Genomic DNA, 12,880 nt, shown 5'->3' with positions numbered 1-12,880 from the left:
TCGGTCGTCCGTTTCTCAAACACCATGTAGTGCGAGAAATCAAACGGAGGCGATCGAGTCTTGTGGGGAAAAGTGCGCAAACCTCTATAGAGTGTATAAACTAATCATGGTTAGCCGTGTCCCCGATTATGGACATCTTGAGTATCTAGTACCTGGATTATCATGTGAATCTCATCATGTTACTCTAAAATAAATTTTATTGGGTTTTGTTTAATGATGATGTTTAATTGGGATTGAGAATGCTGTCAACCATTCTCAATGTTTAACAACTACCATGATAGTTAAATAAAATTTATTCCTTTGCAGTAGGGAAAAATTGGCTTTACGCAAAAATTGTAACCATAGGGCCTTTCCACCAGCCAAGCATGTAGTATAGACTTATTCTTCCATTACTCTCTATGTGTTACGTTGCCAGCATATTCCATGTGCTGATCCGTTTCGGGCTGCAACGTTAATGTTGCAGACTTTCAGACGATGATTAAGGTGCTTTTAGGTCATGGTTCCATACTCAGTGATGCCGTTGGAGTTGATGGACTCACTTATCTTCCAAGCCTTCCGCTGTTATCATTATTAAATGGCCTTAAGCCATATTTATTGTAATAAGTTCTTTTTTGGGACTCTCGATGTAATAAGTGTGTGATTGCTACTCTGTTATAAATCCTTTAAGTATTGTGTGGTGTCAGCATTACTGATCCAGGGATGACACCTGAGCACAGAGATTGGACCGTTTGAGGTCTGGTCGCTACAAGATGGTATCAGAGCACACGCTGACTGTAGGACACGACCACTAAGCTAAAAGACATAGATCACTACTCACTCTCTTCTCATTCTGACATCTCATCTTTTCTACTCTTTTAGGATGGCGGATGTAAGGAACAAGTTCACACAACTAGATGAAGATACACCCTTTGGACGTCATTTGAAGGAAGTCACTAGATACCTGAACATAGGAGTACCAAGTTTCACCGGAACCTACAACGCCACTTTACCTGAAGAAGAGCGCTATATGATTCAAGTTCAAGTTCCAGGAAGGACGTTCATGCCAGTCACTGAGCCCATAGAGTTTTCTTTTGATGCACCAACTTGGAATCTAGGAAAGAGTATGGCAGCTCACATCGCCATGGGACGCATTGGAGAAGTTTACCGCAATGATCTCAAGGATACTATCTATCAAATTTGTGGGCGCCGAGATGAGCACTGGGAGATGATCAGCACCAACAAGGATAGATCAATTGCAGTTTTTATCCAGGAGCTAAACCAGCACATTCGACGTCAGGAGAACCAGATGTGCGCCGACAGGATAGATCTGAAGAAGGCGAGGACAAGAATCAAGGAACTAGAGGAAGAACTCAAGGCCACACGTGAAGATTATGAAGAGGAAAACGAAGTACTAGTGGAGAAGAATGACGATCTGATCAAGAAGATCGAAATATTCATGGGAGGCCCTACACCAGTAGAAGAAGACGAAGAACCCAAGGAGATTCGCCCGGAAGACTACATCATCATCGACGACACCGACTCGGACCCAGATGATAGCGATGATGACTATGTTGATGAAGCTGGAGCAGATATCATGGAGTCTGCAACCGAAGAGTATTTTTAGTAGACCACCCCAACAGTAGTAGTAGTCCACCATGTAAATATAGTAGTCCGAGCACTTTTGCGATAGTTAGATCGATTGTATGCCCTTGTTTGATTGAATGAAGTGAATTGTTTGCATTTGCCTCATGTGCATATGGGTAGTGTTTTCTCTCTAGACCCCTCTCTATTCTTAAATCTCATCTTTTCTAAACCCTCAGATGCCTCTGAGACGTGACCCCGGATTTACCTTCCCACCGGAGCTCACCCAATTGATCCAGCAGCAGAACACATTGATGCAGTTGCTAGTACAGAATCAGAATCAGGGGAACAATAACAACAACCCACCACCACCACCACCACCTGTTGATCACTTAGCCCATTTTTTAAGGCTGAATCCGCCGGTGTTCTCCAGTAGCACCGAACCGATAGTAGCAGATGATTGGCTCCATAAGACAGCAAGGGAGTTGACCACCGCAGGATGCACAGATGCGGAAAATGTGAAGTTTGCCGCACATCAGCTTGAAGGACCCGCAACATCATGGTGGGAAAATTTCACAGCCACTTTCCATGTCGACACTGTCACGTGGGACCAGTTTCAGCAAGCTTTCCCTACTGCCCATGTTTCAGCAAGAGCTATGGCCATGAAGAAGCGAGAGTTTCATAATTTGCGCCAAGGAGGACGGACAGTTGGCCAGTATGTGGAGGACTTTAGTAAGCTAGCACGTTATGCCCCAAATGAAGTAGCTACGGATGCAGCTAAGCAGGAGAAGTTTCTGGAAGGACTGAATGATGAGTTGAGCATGCAGTTGATGGTAGCAACCTTCAAAAACTACCAGGAGTTGGTGGATCGTGCTCTCATGATTGAAGGGAAGCAGCAACAGATTGAGAATCGCAAGAGGAAGTATGGACAAGGGAAGTACAATTCTGGAGCTCAACAGAAGCCACGTTTTACCCCTAGACCGGGAGGACATTTTCAGCATACCCATGGAGGAAGTAGCTCGCACAATCACAACGGCACCAAGAATGGTAATGGGAATGGAGGAAGCAACGGCCAGAACCGCGCAAACCCATCAACCCCAGCCAAGAGAGACCTGAGCCAAGTCACTTGTTTCAAGTGCCAGAAGACCAAACATTATGCTAATGAATGTCCTGAATCCCAGAATGGAAATGGCAATGGAAGCTCTGGGAAGAAGCCGCACCCTTTCAATAGGGGACAGGTGAACCACGTTAACATGGAGGAGGTTGAAAAGCAGCCGGATGTTGTAATCGGTAAGTTTTTGGTTAAGTCATTTAATGCACTCGTTCTTTTCGATATTGGTGCATCGCATTCATACATATCAAGGGGATTTGTGGATAAGCATAATCTACCCACCAAAGTTCTTAGAACACCTATGTTAGTAAGCTCACCAGGAGTGGAGTATATGGCTAGTCAAGGATGTTTTCAAGTGCCATTGAGTATAGGTAGGCATGTGTTTCCCACGGATTTAATCATTTTGAAATCACAAGGATTGGATGTAATTCTGGGTATGGATTGGTTGTCGATGTATGGAGGAAACATCGATTGCGCCAGTAAGTCGATCTTGCTCACCACCCCAAAAGGGAGAAGGATCAAGTATGTATCCCAACATGTGCCAAAGAGGACTCAAGTAAATTTTTTAACAGGAGTTGTGCAGGAGGAAGTACCAGTGGTAAAGGATTTCTCTGATGTATTTCCAGAGGAGTTGCCAGGCATGCCACCGGATAGAGATATTGAGTTTTTGATTGAGTTTTTGCCAGGCACAGGGCCAATATCAAAGAGACCATATAGGATGCCCGCAAAGGATTTGGTGGAGATTAAGAAGCAGATTAAGGAGTTACTAGATAAAGGATATATTCGCCCAAGTTCTTCGCCTTGGGGATCACCAGTACTTCTAGTGGAGAAGAAGGATGGATCGTTAAGGATGGTTGTTGATTATCGAGGATTGAATGAAGTAACCATCAAGAACAAGTACCCACTACCAATGATCAATGATCTGTTTGATCGATTGCAAGGAGCTAAGGTATTTTCCAAGATCGATCTGCGATCAGGATACCATCAGTTGAAGATTCGAGAACAGGATATACCTAAGACGGCTTTTACCACTAGGTATGGGTTGTACGAGTATACCGTTATGTCATTTGGTCTGACTAACGCACCTGCATATTTTATGAACATGATGAACAAGGTATTTATGGAGTTTCTGAATAAGTTCGTCGTAGTGTTCATTGATGATATCCTGGTATACTCAAAGAACGAAGAGGAGCATAAGGAGCATTTGCGTTTGGTACTTCGTAAGCTCAGAGAACATCAATTATATGCCAAGTTTAGCAAATGTGAGTTTTGGTTGAAGGAAGTTGGATTTCTCGGACACGTTATATCCGGCGAAGGTATAGCAGTAGATCCCACTAAGGTTGACACTGTGACAAATTGGGAAGCCCCAACAACAGTTAGAGAAATCCGGAGTTTTCTTGGACTTGCAGGATACTACCGGAGATTTATTGAGAATTTCTCGAAGATTGCAAAGCCTATGACGGAGTTGTTGAAAAAGGATACCAAGTTCATATGGACTGAGGAATGTGAGGCTAGTTTCCAGGAGTTAAAGAGACGTTTGGTTACATCACATGTGTTGATTTTGCCGGATCAGACCAAGGATTATGAGGTGTATTGTGACGCTTCACGTCGAGGACTTGGAGCAGTGCTTATGCAGGAAGGAAGAGTTGTTTCATATGCCTCACGACAGCTTAAGCCTCATGAGTTAAATTATGCTACGCATGATTTGGAGTTAGCAGCCGTAGTGCATGCATTGAAAACCTGGAGACACTTTCTCATTGGAAACCATTGTGAGGTGTACACGGATCACAAGAGTTTGAAGTATATTTTCACACAGAAGGAGTTGAATCTCAAAAAAGAAGATGATTGGAGCTCATCAAGGATTATGATATGAGATTGCATTATCACCCTGGAAAGGCTAACGTAGTAGCTGACGCGTTGAGCCGTAAAAGCCATGTCAACACCGTAATGACGGGAGATTTACCGAAAGAGTTAGCCGAGAATCTTCTTGAGCTATGTTTGGAGATAGTCCCGGGAGGCTATGTAGCAGCATTGGAGATTCAATCTACTTTGATGGATAAGATCAGAGAAGCTCAGAAGACTGACAAGGAGATTGCCTCTATAAAGAAGAAAATGAGCAAAGGAAAAGCTAAGGGATTTCGTGAAGATGAGCATGATACCTTATGGTTTGAAGACCGTGTTTATGTGCCTAATGATTCGGAGATCAGGAAGTTAATTCTGCAAGAGGCCCATGATTCACCATATTCGATTCACCCAGGAAATACCAAGATGTATTTGGATTTGAAGGATACTTTCTGGTGGACCAGAATGAAGAAGGATATTGCGGAGTATGCAGCAGTTTGTGATGTATGTTAGAGAGTAAAAGCTGAGCATCAGAAGCCAGCAGGATTGCTACAGCCATTGCCGATACCCGAATGGAAGTGGGATAAGTTAGGCATGGATTTTATTATAGGTTTACCCAGAACTCGTTCAGGCTATGACTCCATATGGGTTGTAGTCGATCGTTTGACAAAGGTTGCTCATTTCATTCCAGTGAAGACTACTTATACCAGTGCAAAGTTGGCAAAGATATACATGACCAGAACCGTATGTCTGCATGGAGTTCCAAGGAGCATTGTATCAGACAGAGGAACCCAATTTACCTTAAAGTTCTGGAATCAGTTGCATGAAACTTTGGGTACCAGGCTAGAATTCAGTACAGCTTTCCATCCGCAGACAGATGGACAGACTGAGAGAGTCAATCAGATTTTGGAGGATATGCTGAGAGCTTGTGCGCTAGATTACGGATCTAGTTGGGACGAGAATTTGCCATATGCAGAGTTCTCTTACAACAACAACTATCAATCCAGTTTGAAGATAGCCCCTTTTGAAGCCTTGTACGGAAGAAGGTGCAGGACCCCATTGTCGTGGGATGAAGTTGGAGACCGCCAGTTGTTTGGACCGGATTTGATTAAGGAGTCTGAACAGAAAGTGAAATTGATTCGTGATAGGCTCAAGGTAGCTCAATCCAGGCAGAAGAGCTACGCAGATTCTAAATGCAAGGAGACAGTTTACAAAGTCGGAGACCGAGTTTATCTTCGAGTATCTCCACTTCGAGGAGTTAAGCGCTTTGGAGTTAAGGGAAAGTTAGTGCCACATTTTGTAGGCCCATACAAAATTTTGGAGTGTATGGGAGAAGTAGCCTACAAGTTGGAATTGCCCGAAGGATTGTCAGGAGTTCACGACGTGTTCCACGTTTCCCAGTTGAAGAAGTGCCATGCAGAGATGGCTGATATACCCCTGAGAGATACACTGCCGCTGGAAGCAATTCAGTTGGACAGTGATTTGATTTATGAAAAGAAACCAGTCAAGATTCTAGAATATGCCAGTCGAGTCACCCGCAGCAAGGTTATAAAGTTTTGCAAAGTTCAGTGAAGCCACCACACGGAGTATGAAGCCACCTGGGAGCGAGAGGAAGAATTGCTGAAGGACCACCCTCACCTATTTTCTAGCCAACCCGAATCTCGAGGGAGAGATTCATCTTAAGGGGGGTAGGTTTGTAACATCCCAAATTTTCAATTTAGAATGTTATACACTAGATCATCATTGCATATCATATTTTATTGCATTTTGGTTGATCCTAGAAAATTCTACGCAACTCAAGGACCCTCGGAGAGAGTTGGGGATTTCGCTATTTTTATATTTGAGTTTTCTCAAATTTTGAAAATAGGATCATTTGATTTATTTATTTTATCTTCAATTATTTCTATTATCAAAATATGAGAGAGGGAATAAAATAACTTTCCCAAAAATAAAGAAATACTGAGGATTTAATAAAAAAATCAAATAAATTTTTTTGGTTTTATTTGCTATTTTATTTGAATTTAGGAAAAATGCGCGTTTTTCAAAATTGCATTTAGGCCCCAAATAAATGTTCATCCTGTGCGACACGATTTTAGATGCCGGGGAAAATTTATTTCGGGATTTTTGGAGTCCATTTAGTATTCCTTTTGTTTTTTTCTGAGTGTAACTATTTAAAAAAAGCACAACCGACTTACCGGGCCGTGTCCGACCTGGACACTTGGCCTGGCCGACTTTATAAGCCGGGGAGGCCCAGCCGGACCCCCACCAAACCCTAGCCGCCAGCCCCGCCGCCCTAGCCGCACCGCCCGCCGGATCCGCCGCCGCCAGAGGTTGACCTCACCGCCACCGTTTTTTTCGAAAAACCGATCGGTTTTTCCGTCGGTTTCGCTCGGTTTTTTTAGTTCGTTTTTTTTGTAGATCGGTTTTTCCGGTTTATCTAATTAGCGAGCGTTCGCTCGTTCGTTCATTTTAACGAACGCAGTCTTCGACTAGATACAGTTAACGAACACCCGTTCGTTAACCTGTTCCTCGTTTTCTTTTTCTTTTTCTCGAATTAAATCCGCGATTTTTTTGATCGCGATTCCTGATCCGTTTTTCGTTTTAGTATAAATTTTCGCTCGTTTGTCGGAATCAGGCGATTCAAGCGCCTGGAGTTTCGTCTCGAAACCCTCTTTCCGTTTAACCAACTCAAACAAGTTTTTGCCACTGTAAAAATTGTCCTAGATCCAGAATAGTAAACGAAGCTTGTTTTTTTTGCCGTTTGTCTTTCGTTACTTCGTTCGATTTGATTCTTTTTGCCAACCGGAGTTCTTAAGTTGAACTTTCTGGTTAGATCTCTTATTCGAGTTTTGCATGTGCATTAGTTGAGTGCTTACTGTATGCTTGTTTGTTTGCGATAGAGTACCCGGAGTGCGCCACTTGCTACTTCGAATCGCTAGGTTTTGCAGATCATCAGCAAGGCAAGTAACACTTTGATCATATCTCCTACTACTCAGTTTTTATTGCATTAGATCAATCCTCACACATTGCATGATTAGGATCTAATTAAATTGTGGGTTTGGGAAGTAGTTGAGGTAGTACCTATTACATGTTTATTATCAAACCTTTGGGGGTTACTTCTACGTTTGCTTATTATGCCATGCTATGCTAGTAGACGTGGATTGGGTGAGTGAAATCCATGACATATGTGAGATTGTTAAAGTAAAGGTTTATCTAAGGTGGCAACTTAAATACACATCTGGGTGGATTGAGGCACCTGGGTATTCCAGCGATTGCCTGTTTTCTTTTGGACCGCCATCCAGGCTCAAAGGGATCATGAGATTATTCATGCTAGAAACTTCCATGTGCAGCCACAAGCTACTATGGGCTCTAGCATAATTGATTAAGTCGTGCGAACTCTTACAGTGGTAGACTAGAAGATGTAGGGGAAAGTAGGTGTAACGGTCTACCCGATCGTAAGGTGCAAGCACTTCTGAAAGACTATGTCTCGGTCATCCATTTCTCAAACACCATGTAGTGCGAGAAATCAAACAAAGGCGATCGAATCTTGTGGGGAAAAGTGCGCAAACCTCTGTAGAGTGTATAAACTAATCATGGTTAGCCGTGTCCCCGGTTATGGACATCTTGAGTATCTAGTACCTGGATTATCATGTGAATCTCATCATGTTACTCTAAAATAAATTTTGTTGGGTTTTCTTTAATGATGATGTTTAATTGGGATTGAGAATGCTGTCAATCATTCTCAATGCTTAACAACTACCATGATAGTTAAATAACATTTATTCCTTTGCAGTAGGGAAAAATTGGCTTTACGCAAAAATTGTAACCATAGAGCCTTTCCACCAGCCAAATATGCATGTAGTATAGACTTATTCTTCCATTACTCTCTATGTGTTACGTTGCCAGCATATTCCATGTGCTGACCCGTTTCGGGCTGCAACATTAATGTTGCAGACTTTTCAGACGACGATTAAGGTGCTTTTAGGTCGTGGTTCTATACTCAGTGATGTCGTTGGAGTTGATGGACTCACTTATCTTCCAAGCCTTCCGCTGTTATCGTTATTAGATGGCCTTAAGCCATATTTATTGTAATAAGTTCTCTTTTGAGACTCTCGATGTAATAAGTGTGTGATTGCTACTCTGTTATAAATCCTTCAAGTACTGTGTGGTGTCAGCATTACTGATCCAGGGATGACACCTGAGCACAGAGATTGGACCGTTTGAGGTCTGGTCGCTACAACCAACCAGCGGCCAAATTTTGGCGAGAATTCTATGAGCTTTTCTCTTCAGTTTTTTATGCTTTACCCATTATCTACGGCCACAGAGGCGCTCCTCCCCATTGTCCCTAGCTCGACGGGGCTTCTCCTTGTCATCCCTAGTTATGAGCAAAGTTGCACCATACACAGAGAAGTACCTACAGAGGAAAAGTTCAAGTACATGAAGAAAACATATAGGCCGCCAGCATTCATCGCTGATTCTGGTGAATCCTTGCATTTCAGACCATGCCATCGCGACACTAGGAGAAGGATGAGGGGAAGAACCCATTCAGACGAAGAGACGCCATGTCATGTCCCATGGAGGACAAATTTTTCCTACTTCGTCGCGTGCTTACGTCATGCACAACGAGCCTCTATAAAATAACTTTGTGAATCATCTATCCTAAGTCCAAGCTAACTCATGGATATCATGTGGTGGCGAGAAGTCGTCATTGGACGTGTGAAATGAAGAAGGAAGAAAAAGAACAGGAAAAAAGGGTTTCATGTGGGATCTGTTCGTTTGAGACTTGAAAATTTTAAGACAAGTTTCAGCTAGGAATATGCTAAAGAAAAAAGCTCCAGCATGGGGCGGAGTTTTTACATTAGTAGTATATTATAAAATAAAATAAAAAGGTCAGAGGCCCTCTCTTAGTCTCTTTTCAGTCTTAGACACATAGTTGAGAAGAGAGGAACGGATAAGCAAATGGGAGAATTCCCGTAGTTCATTTTGGGCTACTGCTCGGGTGAGCCACTGAGCCACCTCCACCTCTACTAGATCGGGATCGCGCCTTGGCGCGAGGGTGCCGGTCCAAATGTTTTGGTCAAGGAGGCAATGTTGTTGTTTGGCTCAGCACGGTGACCCAGCGACTAAAACCTCAATATAACAACGCGTTCGGAACATCCAAAGGAATTAAAATAACCTCGCAATAAATGTGTTCAGTATATATCACAAAAACTACAAAGATATATCAGGAGCAAGGTATAGTTGCGGCCCATGATGACTGAATTGAATATAGGGCATACAGATTAAATATATACCAAAAGCAAAGTGTAGTTGTTACCAAGAATAACCGCAATTTCACTATAGATAATAAAGAAAAAATTTGTACCAAAAGCAAGCCAAATGTTTGCCAAGGACAACTAATTTGTATCGAGTGGTACAAAACATAAAGACATAAATTATATAAAATAATACCAAGTAGTTCATATCAAGAACTGTAAGAATAAGTGTTACATGAGATGTTGTATCTGCTCATAAACACAATGAGATAACAGACAATTGGAAACGATGCTCTAGAAACATCGATATCTACGGTACGTTATAGCTGATCACTACTGATAACTCTACTTCCTCTTTCCACGTTCTGAGGCGAAGCCAGCGCAATTAGTAGTGGACAATACTTGACAGGTGTCATCATGATAATATGAAAGCTCTATAAATAATATTAGCATTAGCTCATGATATTAGGCACTACAAAATTCGGATAGATGGCATAATGAGATTGAAAATAAATCTGTAACATTGTGCCTGTAGAGTATAAATAGAAAATATGGCACTTCACAACCGAGAGATCCAAATAAATATTGCAGCTGAAAGAAGAAGGTGCCTGCAAGAAAAGATGATGTAGGTGAGAGCAACATATCACCCACTTGATACTTGAGCAGGAAAAGGATGGATACCTATGTACAACTGGAGTAACTTATCTCAGACGGTGATGCAACAACAGTATTAAGAGAGAACATTTTCACCATGAATGAAATTTCATAAAAGGAATAGAGAAAAGCGAGGATTGCAGCTCAAGCCCATTCTCGCTCACTGACTGAAGATAACTGCCATAGTATGAACATACATGATTCACCCGGTATTTCTGTTTATTTTTACGATTATCTCTCACATTGTCACTGTTGTAAGAGGTTTCATTGTCTGAGCAAGAAAATGCACATTGGAACTATTATCAGTTGGACATTTGCAGGTTGCTTTTTCAGGGCAGAAGTGAAATTCCTACCAAAAAGTTAGCACCAGACAAAAACCCCGCTAAACAGCACTTTGATTAACAGAACTGCAACCACAATAGGTGTACAACCTCCATTTACTTCCTAACAAACCATGTGAGCGATCCAATCCCTAAGATAAATGAATAAGCAAGGATTAACCAAACTAGACCAACAATGGCACCATCGGGAGACCAAATCCAACAAAAGAACCCAATAAACATCCTATCCTTTCCACACTATTTCACAAGCATCAGTCCAACACAAAAAAAATCCAACCCTCTGTTTATCATGTGTGAATGGACAAACAACTCTCTGTCTCTCGGCAAACAAACCTGAAAGTGCCAACCAAAAACAAAAGAATACATGGACACAGACTAATAGACTAATTCAAATGTACCAGAAAAAACAAGACTAAACTAAAGGGCACATGTCTTATTGCATCCACACCTTCCTGACAACACACTATGACGAGTATGTTCTATCAAACAATCCTCACAAACTGACGCCACTGGCATGACACAGGACATGCAGGACCAGCACACACATCAGTAGGCCATGCCGATTGAACTAAAAGAAAAAACCCACCAAGCACTTTCTACCTATGTGCAAAAGAACAGATACCCCATGATAAAGAACACAAACCATGTGTGCATCCACAATTTCAAATTAACCTCAATTGGGGACAATATCCAAAATAGTCGCAAATTCACTTGCAAACTACCATACACACACAATCCAGAACTGTTTCCCACAATTTCTAACACCTCAAAACACAAAAAAGGTAGAAGGAGATGAAAATGCAAGTGTTGAGATTGTATTCTGGCCATGTCCTCAGGATAGTCGCTGATGACATTCTTGGTTGAAAGATGTGCCTCTCACGAGGTGAAGAAAAATATACAGAATTCTAACCAGCTGATCCGCTGTGTCGACGTGATATAAATGTAAGTGAGCCATAATAACTTCTAGTATATATACCTGAACACACATGAAATGAATGAAACTTCAGAGAAACATATCAAATCTATTTGAAAGTAGCAATCATTGTTTAAACATCTCAAATAAATCATAACTAAAAAAAGATGTTCTCCTTATCACCATGTTCTAAGCATGAAGGAGTTTAACATCTCCACTCTATCATTCAGCCTAAAGATAAAAACAATCTGATGCAGGAAGGAACTAAAATAAAGATTCTGGGAACATGTTGGCAAAGAAGTGAAGCGTGCCTAAGTTGTGCTATCCATTGTAAAAAAAAAACACTGAGCTTTTGAAATAAAAATAGGACTACCCTGCATAATATCGCATCTCACAAGCCAATCTGGTCGAACCACAATATGTAATCAAGTCACAAAGCCAATCAAGCCACATAACTGTAGTGGTCAGACGGATCAGCTAAGGAACAATATGCATCAGCCAAATTGTTCATCAGCGTACAGATCAATACATCATATATTTAGATCAAGCAAACTAACACCAGAATAAAAATGCTCCCAAGTTCATTGCTCATATGCATTTACCAAAAAAATGTGACTGTGCACAACTTACATCCATGATCCAGAATGTTGAGGGTTGGAAGGGAGGAATGAGAGAAATATGACCTTCGCCCCAAGCATCATAGAGCCAGTCTTTGAATGATAATTTGCCTGATTAACATGCCCTGTTGCATGCACTGCCAGCCTCTGATCTCCCCGCAGGGCCCGGGATGTCTGAATAACACGGTATATAATATAGTGAGTAGATACCAACAAACATACCCACATATACACACATGAATGATTACACAGAAAGAAATATTGCATAGAAGGTCATGATTCACACGAACTATGTCTTTCATCCAAGATAGCCTGACTGTAATATTAGGACGATATGAAATATTAAGATGCCTGAAATAAAGCTTTCTCTATTCGTAATAATATTTCTCCCAGAAATATTACAGTCAGGCTATCTTGGAATAATTACATGGCAGGGGGCATCAACACATCATCATACCAAAATAAAGGAGAAAAAAAGAACAGGAAAAGTTTATGTTCGAGTAATTACTACTTGAAATATCATCATAGTAATTTCGGTTGTCCCTTGATGTTCAACTATTGCCATTCTACAATGGATGCATGACCAA

This window comes from Triticum aestivum, chromosome 3A (genome assembly GCF_018294505.1).
Source record: "Triticum aestivum cultivar Chinese Spring chromosome 3A, IWGSC CS RefSeq v2.1, whole genome shotgun sequence".
Lineage (NCBI taxonomy): Eukaryota > Viridiplantae > Streptophyta > Magnoliopsida > Poales > Poaceae > Triticum > Triticum aestivum.
The sequence above is the reverse complement of the archived record's forward strand: the minus strand, read 5'-3'. Positions refer to the sequence as shown.